At 51.3% G+C, this 13657-nt stretch overlaps 1 protein-coding gene across 3 annotated transcripts in view; it reads right to left on the minus strand.

Annotated features, from left to right (window-relative positions):
• Window positions 1-13657, minus strand: part of Pald1 (phosphatase domain containing, paladin 1) — a 77763-nt gene that overhangs the window by 57421 nt on the left and 6685 nt on the right. The window contains exon 1 of one of the 3 annotated variants that reach the window (XM_005390055.2): window positions 6456-6574. The exons of the other annotated variants lie outside the window; for them this stretch is intronic. The gene's annotated coding sequence lies outside the window, so the exon portion shown is untranslated. Of the gene's footprint in view, window positions 1-6455; window positions 6575-13657 lie in introns of those variants that run through there. 3 annotated transcript variants of the gene reach the window in all.

Consider the following 13657-nt stretch of genomic DNA (forward strand, 5'->3'; position numbering starts at 1 on the left):
GATTGGGGAAAAGAGAAAAAAAGGAAGGGGGAAAAAAAGAAAAGATACGTATATATACACAAGATGGCTAAGATAACTGTACTACTAATTTCTATTAGTTCATTGAAAGGAACAGTTAGTGCTTATATTGTTTGATCAATTTTGCATGCCTGTATCTGGTAATCTGAGCAACTACTTTGAAGATAACAATATGCAATATAACAAGCATTGTTAATTTCCTATCATTTTGTTTTGAAATCCATATCATTTTTATTGTTTTTTCCTCTCTTTAAAAAAAATAAAAATTAAATAAAAGAAAATATGAGACAATAAAAAAAAACACATTGGCAGTATTTGCATTTAACTACGCCCATCTTCCTATATATTGCAAGAAGTGTGGCTGTATTTCTTATGATACCTGATACAAAGTAAATGCTAGGGACCTTGCTGTTACACTGCATTGTTCAGGGAATAACAAGAAAAAGAAACCTGTACATGTTCCATAAGGATGCAGTTGTGCTCCTCTAGTATCTTCCATCTAATACTTTTGGTTGACTGCACCAGTGTGAAACCCACATATATGAAGACTGGTTGTACACCTTATGAATAAAATGCAAGCGGGGCACTGTGACATAAGCCTGTCACCTGGGGACTCTGGGAGGCTGAGGCAGAGTGATTTCAAGTTTGAGGCCAGGCTGGGCAATTTACTGAGAACCTGCTCAAAGTAATTTTTTTTAAAGGGCTAAGAAGGCCAGGTGTGGTGGCGCACACCTGTTACCCCAGCACTAGGGAGGTTGAGGCAGGAGGACCTCTGCAAGTTCGAGGTCAGGCTGGGCTACATAGTGAGTTCAAAGCCAGTCTAAACTGCACAGCAAGACCCTGTCTCAAAAAAAAGGGAGGGAGGTTAGAGGGAGGTTAGATAAGGATATAGTTCAGTGCAAAGATCCTGAGTTCAATCCCCAGCACCGAAAAGTAAAAAGAAAGAGTAAAATGGACCTGGGTATGGTGGTGTACACACCTATAATCTTAGCACTTGGGAAGCTGAGGCAAGAGGATCACAAGTTCAAGGTCAGCCTGTGGTACACTGTGAGCTTAGGGCCAGCCTTAACTATATACACCCAGACCTTGTCTCAAAAACCCAACACTAAATAAATAAATTTTGAAAAGAATAAAATAGACCAAAGTACAAATAAACATGCTCTCAGAGGTAGAGCATGTATTTAGCATGCTTTAGGCCCTGGGTTTAATCCCCAGTATAGAAAGAAAAGAAAAAAATAACAAGCAACAAGACACAAATAGCCCATAAATGTTGGGGAAAATTTTCAACCTAACTTGTCATTCGACAACTGCAAACTGTGCGGTCTCTGCCCCTGATGCCTATGGTCCTATTACAGGTGAGCTAGGTTGGAATGGCCCAGGCTCCAGTGTCTAGTAGGATACACACTGGCTCAGCCCTCTGGGGGCCATTGGACAGGGAGACCCCCAAGGGGGTGTGCACTTTGCACACTCATTAAGCTGTGTGCACTTATGTGTGTCCATGAAACTTCTTTTTCAAAGCTTCTAAGGAATGGACCAAGCCAGGTGGGATCTGTTATCCTAGCACTCAGGAGGCCGAGGCAGGAGGATAACCTAAAGTTCAAGTCAAGCCTGGGCCACATAGTGAGTTTAAGGTCAGCCTGAACTGCATAGTGAGACCCTGTCTTAAAAAAAAAAAAGTTTTCTTTAAAGAACTGTGGGTGTAGCCCAGTGCAAAGGCCAACCCCCAGTACCACACATACACACAAAAAAAAGTGACAACAGTTTATTTACTAATACAAGAAAATAACTACTGTATATTTAGTCTAAAAAAGACCAAAGTGGGCTGGGGATATAGCTCAGTGGCACAGTGCCTGCCTGGCAAGTGCGAGGTCCTGAGTTCGATTGCCGGTTCCGAAAGTAAAAAAAAAAAAAAACAAAGTATTTCAGTTTTGTCTCATTAAAAGAGAGGGCGCTGGCCACAGTGGCACAGGCCTATAATCCCAGCTACTCTGGAGGCTCGGGCAGGAAGATTACTAGGATGGAGTGCCCAAACTGCAACCCCTAACCCACTTATTTATCGCAAAGTGCCAACACTGTAATTAGACCTGAATACTAAGGCTTTAGTTTAGAAAAAAACAACTCATACATTAACACCCTTTGTCTTAAGAGGAAAAACAACACCTGTGCCATAGGTTTGCCACCACTGGCCTCTGCAGCTTAGAGAGAACTTGTAGTAAAATAAAATTTAAAAGGCTGGGCTGCAGCTAAGTAGTGGAACACTTGCCTAGCATAAATGAGGCTCTGGGTCCAACATACACACGAGGCTTCTCACATACAAACTGTACACACACGCATGCATGCACACACAAAAGGCATCTGGTGGGTAAATCTCAGGCATTCACAGTGGACTGCGGCTATCTCTGGCAGTGGGATCACAGGTAATCTTTCTCATCTCCCTAAGTTGACACAGATACACCACCAACCACCTTCCTGCGGCTCCGAAAGACCCAGGAAATCTTACAGGGTGGTTCTGCACCAAGTCCTGGCCAGGGCCTGGACCCCCTAATCCTGGATCCTCTGCAGGATGGGAGGGTTAAACAAGGTCGTACCAGAGCTGGGCATGGTGGCACACGCCTATAGTCCCAGCACTCAGGAGGCTGAGACAGGAGAATCACCATGAGTTTGAGGCAGGCTTGGGCTACGTAGTTCGAGGCTGGCCTGGACTACACAGTGAGACCCTGTCTCAAACAAACAAACAAACAAACAAAAATTTACAACAACAACAAAAAAACAAGGTCATGCCATCAGGCCAGCCCAGCCTGAGCAGGTCATTCTTTCCCACAGGCAGGCAGCCCCCAGGTTCCCATGCAGAGCAAAGCCCAGGGAGACCCAGCCACTTTCTCCCCTCACACTGCTGGCCTGTGAGACCCCACGTCCCCTAGAAATGACCCCAGGAGCCCCCTGAGGGCTCCCCACAACTGAAGTGTGATCTGCAAGAAGTTCCACCCCTTCACGGGCTTCAGTGTCCCTCAACGCTGCCCTAGACCTCGGGCAGCTTCCTCAGGCCCCGCGCCCACCCGTCTCCTTGCACTGTGGAAGGCAGAGGCGGCAGAGGCGGCCAGCTCACCTCGACCGGAAGGCAGCTTGGGGATGAGTGGCAGTGTGACCTATCAGCTTCCCACCAGGCCCCCCAGCTGTGACCAGAGGGAAGAGCCAAGGGAGCCGGGAGCAGGCACGCAGTGGCCAAGGAGAAAACAGGATTTACCCCTGAAGGCCAGGCACACGGCGGACCCTCGGCAGGGAAGTGACTTCATTTCACACCGTATCCTCCTCGCTTCCGGCCCTGGCACCAAGGGAGTTTTAATACTGGGGGACCTGGTTTCTCCAGGCTGGGCCAGCTCCACACAAGCCAGGCCTTCTCTGCGGCAGCGCCACTGTCCCCACTGAATAGAGGAGGTAACTGAGGCTGGCAGCAGGCAGGGACTCCAGCATCTGTCCCAGTGCCCTGTGCAAGGCAGGGAAAGCTTCCAGGAAGCAAAGGCAACAGAGCTGGGCCTGGAAGGCTGAGCACCGTTCGGCAGACAGGCAGGGAGGGCAAGGCCTTCGCCCCACAGAGAACAGCACAGAGGCAAATGCTGCACACTGCCAGAGCCCTGAGGAAGTGCTAAGGTGCCTGGGGGCCCCAAGCTATGTGACCCTGACCCAACCCCCAGCCGTTCTGTCCCACGAGGTCTGTCACAGAAGGAAACAACCACTAGGCTGCGGTGTAGCTCAGAGCCAGAGCACTTGCCCAGCATGTCAGGGCCCTGGTTCAACCCCAGCACTGCAAAGAAAAAGCTAATACCCAGGCCCACATCCAAGGCTGAGGACAGACTAGGCTAAGCCTGTTGACCCTTGGGGCACCCACAGCTAGTGCTCGACAAATGCTTACTGCTGTGTCATTTCTCCAAGTACCCTGCGGGCCACACGGCACGGATGATTTGGTCCTCAAAGAGGCTCAGGTGTGGCCCATATCTGATGACCAAGATTCAAACTTGGAGCCAGGGCTGGTGGCACACACCTGTAATCCCAGCACTTAGAAGGTTGAAGCAGGAGGATCACTGAGAGTTCAAGGCCAGCCTGAACTATCGTGTGGCCCTGTCTCAAAAAAAAACCCAAAAACTGGGTGGCACCAAATGCCAGGCCTACCCCCCACCAAAACAAACCAGAGCCTTCAGACCTTAACCTCCCCAGCATGGCTCCCAGGCCTCCACACGGTCCCTGGAGCGGGTGGGGCTCCACCACCCAGGACCCTTGGACACAGAGAGCAGCAGGGATGCATGCCAGCGCTCAGGACTGGGAAAGGAAGAAAATGTTTTCCCATTTCTTCCTCTTCCTGTGCATCTGTCCCCTCCACCCCAAAGCTCCTGGTGGCTCTGTTCGGAGGGAAAGCCCTGCCAAGAGAGACATCCGGCCATGTGGCCGCCCCTGCAGGCCTTGCTGGGGCACTGAGGCCATCCCTGCAGCCCTTGCCCAGCTTCCAGCACCAGTCCAGCCCAGGGCGAGGACAGCTGGGCCTGGGATGAGGGGCCCACTGCCCCTGCCACAGCACAAATGGGTTCCAGATGCCGATCCTGACTTCATGGGGAGTGGGGATTGGGGGAGGCCACGCAGGGAAAGGGCTGGTACCCGGTAACACCCCTCAGTGTTACCGACGCCCTCCCTCCAGCAGGCTGACCTCTTGCTCCGTCCTGAAGCCGAGGTGCCTATAGAATGTGCCCCAAAGAACAATGACAGCCATGAAAAGGAAGGAAGCTCTCAGCCAGGCCACAGCACCGACGAGCCACGAGGACATCATACTAAGTGTTCCAGAAGCCAGAGCACAAGTACTGTAGGGCTCCGCTTCCGCCGGCTAGCGCAGCCAGTCAGACAGCGAGACGCTGGCGGGCTACAGGCTCAGTGAGGCACCCGGGCTGGTGTCTGGCGGGCTGGGAACTTCACCCTGGGAAGATAAGGAGATTCTGGATGGGGGAGGTGACTGCATAACAGGAGAGATGTTTTGTTTTCTTTTGTTTCGTTTGTTTTGAGCAGGGGTACTGAAGATGGAACCCCGGGCTGTTACACTGAGCCACATATCCAACCTTTTTTTAAATTTTTTCATTTTTAATTTTGAGGCAGGATCTCATTAAATTGCTAAATTGCCCAGGCTGTGGGCTGGGGATTTAGCTCAGCGGCACAGCACCTGCATGGCAAGCGCAAGGTCATGAGTTCAATTCCCGGTACCAGAAAAAAAAAAGAAAGAAAGAAATTGCCCAGGCTGGGCTCCTGTTTGCAGTCTTCCTGTCTCAGTACCCCCAGAGTGCTAGATTAGAGGCGTGCACCACACCACACCCAGCTGCGAATGTACTTAATGCCAATGAATTAAAACACTTACCAATGACTAAAATGGTAAATTTTATGCTTTATCATGTTTTTTATTCAATTAAGGAACCAGGCATGGTGGCACATACTTGTAATCCCAGCTAATATCCTGAGGCTGAGGCAGGAGGATTGCAAGTTTGAGACAATCCCAGGCAATTCAGTGAGATTCTGTCTCTAAGTAAAAAATAAAGGCCAGGGATGTAACTCAGTGACAAAGGATGCTGGGTTCCGTCTGGAGGAACACACACTCACACATACACACACATAAAAGCACTTTAAAGTGTTTCTGGCGCCATGTTCATGTCTGTCCCCACCCTTAGAGAGTTCAGGCCCCCGAGGCAGACAGATAGGGGCACAGCTAAAGGCACCACCATACCAGGGCAGCTGGGGAAGAAGACACAAAGGTGCCCAGGGGATCTGGCAGACTTCCAGATGAGGCGCTCTACCCAACAGGGCTCCAATTGGGCCAACAGGGCCACCAATTGTATCTCAATTAACAAAAGAAAGTAGAAACAGCTCCACACTGCAGCCAGGCCTGCCCCGACGGCCGCACATGCCTGCACCCACCCCCGGCTCAGGTGAGGCCGCTGCACAGCCCTCTGTCCTGGCCAAGCGCATGCAACCTGCTCCCCCGCCCCACGTCCAATAAGCAGCAGTGCCTCCCCCCTCCCCCACACCCACCCTGGAGGCAAACTGCAGGGCGGCCACCGTCACCGAGGCCAAGGATGGGCGTGGAGGTGGCAAGGAGGACGTGGCTGCTGCGTGAGCACACCCAGGGCCACGAGACCTGGAACAGGCCTGACACAACCGGCCTGAAGCTGATGGGGGCGGGGAGCGGGCACTGAGTGACCTGGGGAAGTCGTTTCCTCTCAGTCCCTCCAGAGCCACCCGTTTCCTTATTAAAATGAGGATTTGGCAGAGCATGGTGGCGCACACCTGTAATCCCAGCGCTCAGGAGGCTGAGGCAGGAGGATCGTTCTGCAAGTTCAAGCCAGCCTGGACTCCAAAGGAGACACTGCCTCAAAACCAAAAACTTGAAAGTAAAATGAGGATTTTACCATCACGCAGCAATCCACTCCCGGGCACGCGTCCTCAGGGAGCAAGCGTCCTGTCCATCAAGACGAGTGTTCACAGCAGCTTTATTCCCGATCACCCAACACAAAACACAGAGGCCCGCCTGCAGGAAAGCAGACAAAGGGAGCTGTGGTTCAGGTTGAGCACCCTGATCTGAAAACTCAAAATCCAAACGCTCCCAAGTTCAGAACTCTGTGAGCAGCAAATGACACCACAAATGGAAAACTGCACACCCAGCCTCAGGCGATGGGGCTCAGTCAAAATGCAGATGCACTAAAAATCACTGTATAACAACACCTCCTGACTATGTATATAAGGTGACTATGAAACAAATGCATGTCCTATAAGACTTGTGTCCCATACCTCATATGTATGCAAATATTTCTTAAAAGCCAAAATCCCAAGTGTATGGCTATGCAGTGGACTATTACACAGCAATGCAAAGCACAAGCCACCAGTACCTACAGCCGTAAGGGTGGCTCAGAGATCATATGGGATGAAAGAAGCCAGGACAAAACTGCTTGCACACATTAGCCCACTTACACAAATTCAAGGACAGGTGGGGCTAACCCTTGGGAATCCTTTGAGGTATGAGAAGGTTGGGGAACTGACTGGTAAGGGTTGGGCTGAACCTTCTGGGCCACCATAAATGTTCTATATCTTAGTTGCGGGGAGCACACCTGTCACAATTCATCCAGCTACAGCCTGACTTGCCACCAATTGTATCTCAATTAACAAAAGAAAGTAGAAACAGCTACAAACTCCTACCCTGAGGACCACAGGGAAGCAATCTGGAGCCACTAACTGCAGCGAGGCAGGAACATAGCTTGGAGTCAAAGGACCAGGTCCAAATCCACATTCTTCCTCAGACTACCAATGTTTTCTTTTTTTCCTGACTTTTTTTTTTTAATTCCTGTTTCCCGGATTTTTTTTATTACAAAAGTAATTTGTACAGACTGTCACAAATCGAGGATCTACAAAGAAAAGGTTTACGCCTTTCCCATCTCCCTCCAATCTGCTTGTTGACTCTTAGAAATTAAACCCAGGGCCACAGCCCTGAGCTACATTCCCAGCCCCTTTATGTTTGTTTGTTTGTGTGTTTGTTTGTTATTTTGATGAAAGGTCTTGCTAAATTGCCCAGGCTAGATTTGAACTTGTGATCCTCTGGCCTTAGCCTCAGAGAATGCTGGGATTACAGGTGTGCACCTCTGGCCCAGCCCCTCTGTTCTACTTTTTATTTTGAGAGAGTGCACCACATTTTAAACTCCTTTCTACAAGAACAACCCAAACACGCCTCCCAGCGACATGCGTGTTGAGTGGTGCAGGCATTTCAAGGGCTTGCCGCTCCTTGGTCAGCTAAGTACTGACCAGCTCAACCAGACAGGCGTGGTCCTGGTGCCAGGAAGCAGGTCCACCAAGAGAGAAGCAAGGAGTCCACCAAGAACGCAGCTGCACCAGGTACAGACTGTGACGCACCGCGGAGGGCTACCAGGCTGAGACAGAACATGCGCCAGGCGGGCAAAGGGCCCCCTTTGGCTGGGACAGTCACACAGGAAGGACGGGCCGGCCCTCCCCGTGGACAGGCACACCAGGCAGTGACAACAGCACACACAGGTGCCCAAGGGGGCGAGGAGCACAGAACAGAGCCGGTGTTGTCTCCAGTCTCTGCCACAAAATCCTCACGCGCACAGCTGTGCCTCCTGGCTGCCCCACGTGGGAAGCTCAGGTAAAGGGACTTGAACAGAGGCTGCCGTTATTACTGTCCCCAAGGCAGCAGCCAGCACAGCTGGCAAGGTCCTGTCCCCCTACCCTCAATGGCTCCATACGTCACCCACCTTCATTTTGCACCCCGAGGAAAACACCCTATGTCCCTGCCTGTGGGATGGGGAGGACCCAGTGCCCTTCCGCTAGACGCTGTGAGCGTTAACCGAGAATCAACCCACCTCACCCGCTGAGCTCAGCACCTTGCACAGACCAGCTCTTGGACAGTAGGGACAGGCTAAAGCTGCCACCACCACCTCCCTCACTAGGGGTGCTAACAAGCACCCCTTCCTTGAACTCTATCGATCCTCCTGCCTCAGCCTCCCAAGTGCTGGGATTATAGGCTCATAGGCCACCATGCCAGGCTTCCAGTCCACCTTTCTGAGGCTCCTTCCTGAGCCTCTACATGGGCTAACACATTCCCTCTTCCTGCAGCCTTTGTACACACCTCTCTGGGCCCCTGCTCTGGGAGGCACTGTCCGAGGAGTGACCATGCAGAACAGACGCCTGCCCTGGACGTGCCTGTGCCAGCAGGAGACACCACGACCAGCTAGATAAATCAGTGAACTGCATCGCGTGTAAGGAGAGCCCAGGAAGAAGTGTGAAATTTTAGACAGGGTATCCGAGGAGGCCTCTCACTGCAGCGAGTATGAAAGAAAGTGATGCAGTGGGCTGTAGAGCCCACTGGAGGAAAAGCAACCCAGACAGAGGGGAGACTGGTGCAAAGGTCCTGGGGTGGGGTGGCCCTGGAGTGCACAGAGGCCGGGATGGGACCACCACAATGTGCATGAGCTGGGTATGGGGTGACGATGTCTTGGAAGGTGCCTGACAGATACTGGTTGCCGCCGTGAACAAACAGAGCCAGCGAGGACTTTGGACAGAGAAGTGCTCCACACTGACTTATGTTTCACTAAGGTCACCTGAGCCCAGTGTTAGAGGAGGTGGTAGGGGACAGGGCAGAAGCCACAGACCTGCTATGAGGCCACTACGGTGGCGCCAGGTGCCAGGGCCAACACCCAGGACAGCAAGGGGAAAGGAGCTCGTCCGGGCCCATCCTGAAGGTGACTCCCGAGCCACCACTTCTGAAGTGAGGGAGAACGGAGGGGCTGGGCAGAATGGAGCTGTCTGCTCTGAGCACCTGGAGGCGTGGGGCGGCCACCAACCTGATGGAAGGAGCCGCAGGTGCGCAGCAAGGATGGAACAGGCAGACGGGAGGCAGTGGTCGCCGTCCCGCCACAATGTGACAGAAGTATCAGGTCCCGCTGGCCCCCCACAGAAAAAGGTCCACATGGGTCACTCCTGAGAGCAACAGGGGGAGGAGTCCTGGAGAGCGCGTTGGCTGGGACTCTGACGCACCCCAGGCTTCTCACAGCCTTCTCAGACAATGAGGAAGCACCTCTATCCAGAGGCAGAAAGGCTCGAAGGTAGCCCCTGAAGAGCAGGTGGCAGTGAACCCATTTGGAATCTACGGCTCCCACCTACCAACCCCAAACACAGACTACAGGGTGAGGTTCAGTGTTCCCAGCTGGTTCTCAGGCAGTGAGACAAGACCCTGGGTTTCCAGACCCTAGGGCATGACTGAGCCAAGCTCCATGGAAGCAAGCTAGGAACCTGTGCTGTTTTCTTTAAAAAATTTCGCACATCATAAAATTCAGTCTGTAAGTATACAGTTCAGCCGGTCATGGTGGCCCATACCTGTCATCCCAGGACTCAAGAAGCTAAGCAGGAGGATCACGACAAGTTTAAGGCCAGCCTAGCATACACAGTGAGTTCAAGACTAGCTTGAACTACACAATAAGACACTGTCTCAAAAATAAATAAATAAATACACAAACAGTTCCATGGTTTTCAGTATATTCACAAAGTTGGGCAGCTAGCACCACTAATTCCAGAACATCAAACTGAAAAAGTGAGTAAAAACTATGATCCACCAAACCCACTCCTAAAAATAAGCTCAGAAGCACCGGGACCAAGTATGTACACAAATTCTTGCAGACGAGTTCACTGCAGTAACACAACACTTCTCACGACAGCCAAAGGGTGGGAACATCCCAAATGTCCAGCAACTGATCATGGAAAAAGCATAACACAATAGAGAGCTACAGCGTGGGTAATCTTGAAAACATTATGCTAAGTGAAAAAAGCCAGACACAAGCCAGGCGTGATGGCGCATGCCTGTGATCCCTGAACTTTGGGAGGCCAAGGCAGGAGCACGGCAAGTTCAACCCCAGCCTAAGCAACTAGGGTACATAGCAACAGCCTGTCTCAAAAAAATTTTTTAAAGGCCTGGGGATATAGCTCAGTACAAAGGTCCAGGGATCAAGCCTAAGCACAAAACAAAAACAAAAAAACAGACACAAAAAGACATGCACTACATGGCTCCACTTAGATCAACTACCCAGAAGAGACAAATCCACAGAGACAATGCAAAGTATGAGCTGTCAGGGGCTTAGAAAGGAGAAATTAGGAGAGATTCCTGAATGAGTATGGGTTTCCTGGTGGAGTGATAAAAGTGTTTTACAACAAGATAGAAGTGATGCCTGCTACTGGATTGTAACTTTAAAATGCTTCATTTGAGGGGCTGGGGATTTAGCTCAGCGACAAAAGCGCCTGCCTGGCAAGCGCAAGGTCATGAGTTCGGTTCCCGGTACCGGAGAAAAACCAAAAAAAAAAAAATGCTTCATTTGGGGCTGGCTTGTGGCAGCACTTCTGGTTAGCACACATGAAGTCCTACACTGAATCCCCAACACCCAAAAGCTTTTTTAAAAATAAAGCCTACACATGGTGTCCCATGCCTATAATTCTAGTACACAGGAGGCTGAGGCAGGAGGATTACAAATATGAGGCCAGCCTGGGCAATTTAGCAAGACCCTCTCTCAAAATTTTTAATTTTAAAAAAGGGTTGGGGATTTAGCACAATACTTCCTAGGTTCAATCCCCAGTACTGTGTACAATAATAAGACTGAAATACTTAATTGATGTGTGAGCTTCCAAAAACAGGCCAATAAGACAAAACAAAGAGTAGCACAGTGGTCCTGGTCACAGTGACGATGACTCCTGGGCAGGCACTGCCGCGAGTTTGGGGCTGGAGTCGGCTCCGGTGCTCACAACCCAGCTCCTTCCCCTCGGAGGCCAAGTGACAGCGTCACACACAGCACAAACAAAGGGTGTGGCTCAGATCAGGAAACGGATGGAGAAGTGGACCACCTCACACCCCACAGGGGCCTGGATGCCAGTTCGGAGGGCAGCCTGTCAGCAGTCGGAACCCCGCCAGCATCGAGGACATCTGTGTGAACCCGGCAAAGCCTGGCCCTGTTTGTCCAAATTCCTGACTCCCACAAGAAGTGGGTTTGAGAACCACAACAAGAGGTTTCAATAGTGCCACTATTCCACCCTTATCTGCCATCAGCAAGCCAGCTCTGCCCGGATGGAGTGCAGCCTACGAAACAGACCGGCAGGGTCACCGGGGGCACTCGGGCTTACCTGAGAGGCCCTCCACCACGCGTCCCCTCAGCCCAGCACGTGGGCGCCGGCTCCACAGCGGGGGCTTGCAGATGGAACTGGCCACACCGAGTGCCCTTCCACTGCATAGTCGGCATTTGCTGGCTTCCTGGTGTCCTTTGTGTTCCATGTTTTTTTTATTTTTGCAGTGCTGGGGACAAACCCAGGACCTCACGGAGGCTATGCAAATGCTCTACCAACAGAGCCACTCCCCCAGGCCCCTCATGTTCGATTTATACTTAAATAAAAATTAAGTCTAGCCAGGTGGGGTGGTACACACCTGTAATCTCAGCACTTGGGAGGCTGAGGCAAGAGGTACTGGGCTACATAGTAAGACCTGTCTCAAAAACAAAAACAAACAAAACATTAAATTTAAAGCATTTGCGCCTAGTCATATACACAAGTTATATTCCAATACATAAATCAACAAGTGAGAGTTTTTTCTTTCGAAAAGAAGTCCACTAGGAACACATACTGTGTGACTGCCTCTATGCGAAATGTCCAGGACTGGCAAATGTATGGATCGGAAAGTATGAGTGCGCTGGGGGTGGGGAGTGAGGGTTCAGGGTACACGGTGTCTTTGGGAGTGATACAGATGTAAAATTAGATTTTGGCGGTAGATGCACAATTCTTTGAAAATATTAAAGACTACTGAACTCTACATTTCAAACGGGTGAGCTCTGTCTCAGTGCAGCTGGCAGGGAGGAGTACCACCCCCTCTTCCACACTGCAGCAGCCCTAAGCTGGAAAGTCCCAGGAAAGGCCTCTCTCCCAGGGCTCTTCTTCTGCCTCCCTGGGCCAGAGATGACGCCCTGGGTCACGAGACAACCCCACCCAGGGAAGCAGGTGGCCGCTCTGAACTTGCACAACACACGATTCCTATCTCACAGAACTCACTTCCTACAACCCTGTTACATACAACAGTGTGAGACTGGAAAAAATACCAAGAGATGGTGGTATGGACACAGCCAACGTCAGGGGTGTGAGGCGGGGACCAGGCCGCACATACACCCGGATGGCAACGTTGGGGAACAAGCATGGCTCTGTGGACTCCAGGCCTCTGTGACCCGAATGGCTGGGGTGGGGCAGAGCCAGAAGCACAGGGAACCCCTTCCCCCCACCCCCATGCCGGGCAGAAGTGCTGGCACTGAGCCCCGAGCACGGAGCACGGCTACACAAGTATACCTGGGACCTCCAGCAAGCATCCAGCACCATGTTGCTTTCTCCCCACAGGGTCCCAGGCAATCACCCCTCTCGGGGCTGTTCCTTGCAGAACACTTCAGACTGGAAGAGCACATCCCTGCTGTGGGGGCTGCAGGCTGGGGCAGGGCGAAGCCAGCAAAAATGTACACGTCCACCAGACCACCCCGCCCCCAGGGGGTGGACACAAAGGCTCATCCCTTCCTTCCAACGCCCCTCTCCCCTCCCCTCCCGGAAACCTGCCCTCAACCAACCACCTTCAGAAGCCTCAGTTCCATCACCACCAAAGCCTGGCTGAACGCCAGCTCAGGGCTGGGACAGCTGGAAGCCTGTTCACATGCCCAGGGTCCTCTCCCCATCCCTAACAGCACAGAGAAATGGCACCCGGCCCTGCTAACTGTGATCTCATGTACATCCCCAATTCAAATTTACACTAATTCATGTAGAGCCATAGGAAACAACACCAAGAGATACTGGGCAAACTGCTCAAGACATCATCTGAGGAGACAGGATATCAGGTCAGGAAAAGGGATTTTTATATTTTACTTTCTTTTTCAGAAGCTGCTACTTGAAGGGGCTGGGGATTTAGCTCAGTGGCAAAGTGCCTGCCTGGCAAGCACAAGGTCGTGAATTCGATTCCTAGTACCAGAAGAAAAGACAAAAAAAAAAAAAAGAAGCTGCTACTTGAATCTTTTGTGAAGATAATTATTTTATGTTTTTACCA

Source organism: Chinchilla lanigera, unplaced genomic scaffold (genome assembly GCF_000276665.1).
Source record: "Chinchilla lanigera isolate Chin_1 unplaced genomic scaffold, ChiLan1.0 scaffold00036, whole genome shotgun sequence".
Taxonomy (NCBI): Eukaryota; Metazoa; Chordata; class Mammalia; order Rodentia; family Chinchillidae; genus Chinchilla; species Chinchilla lanigera.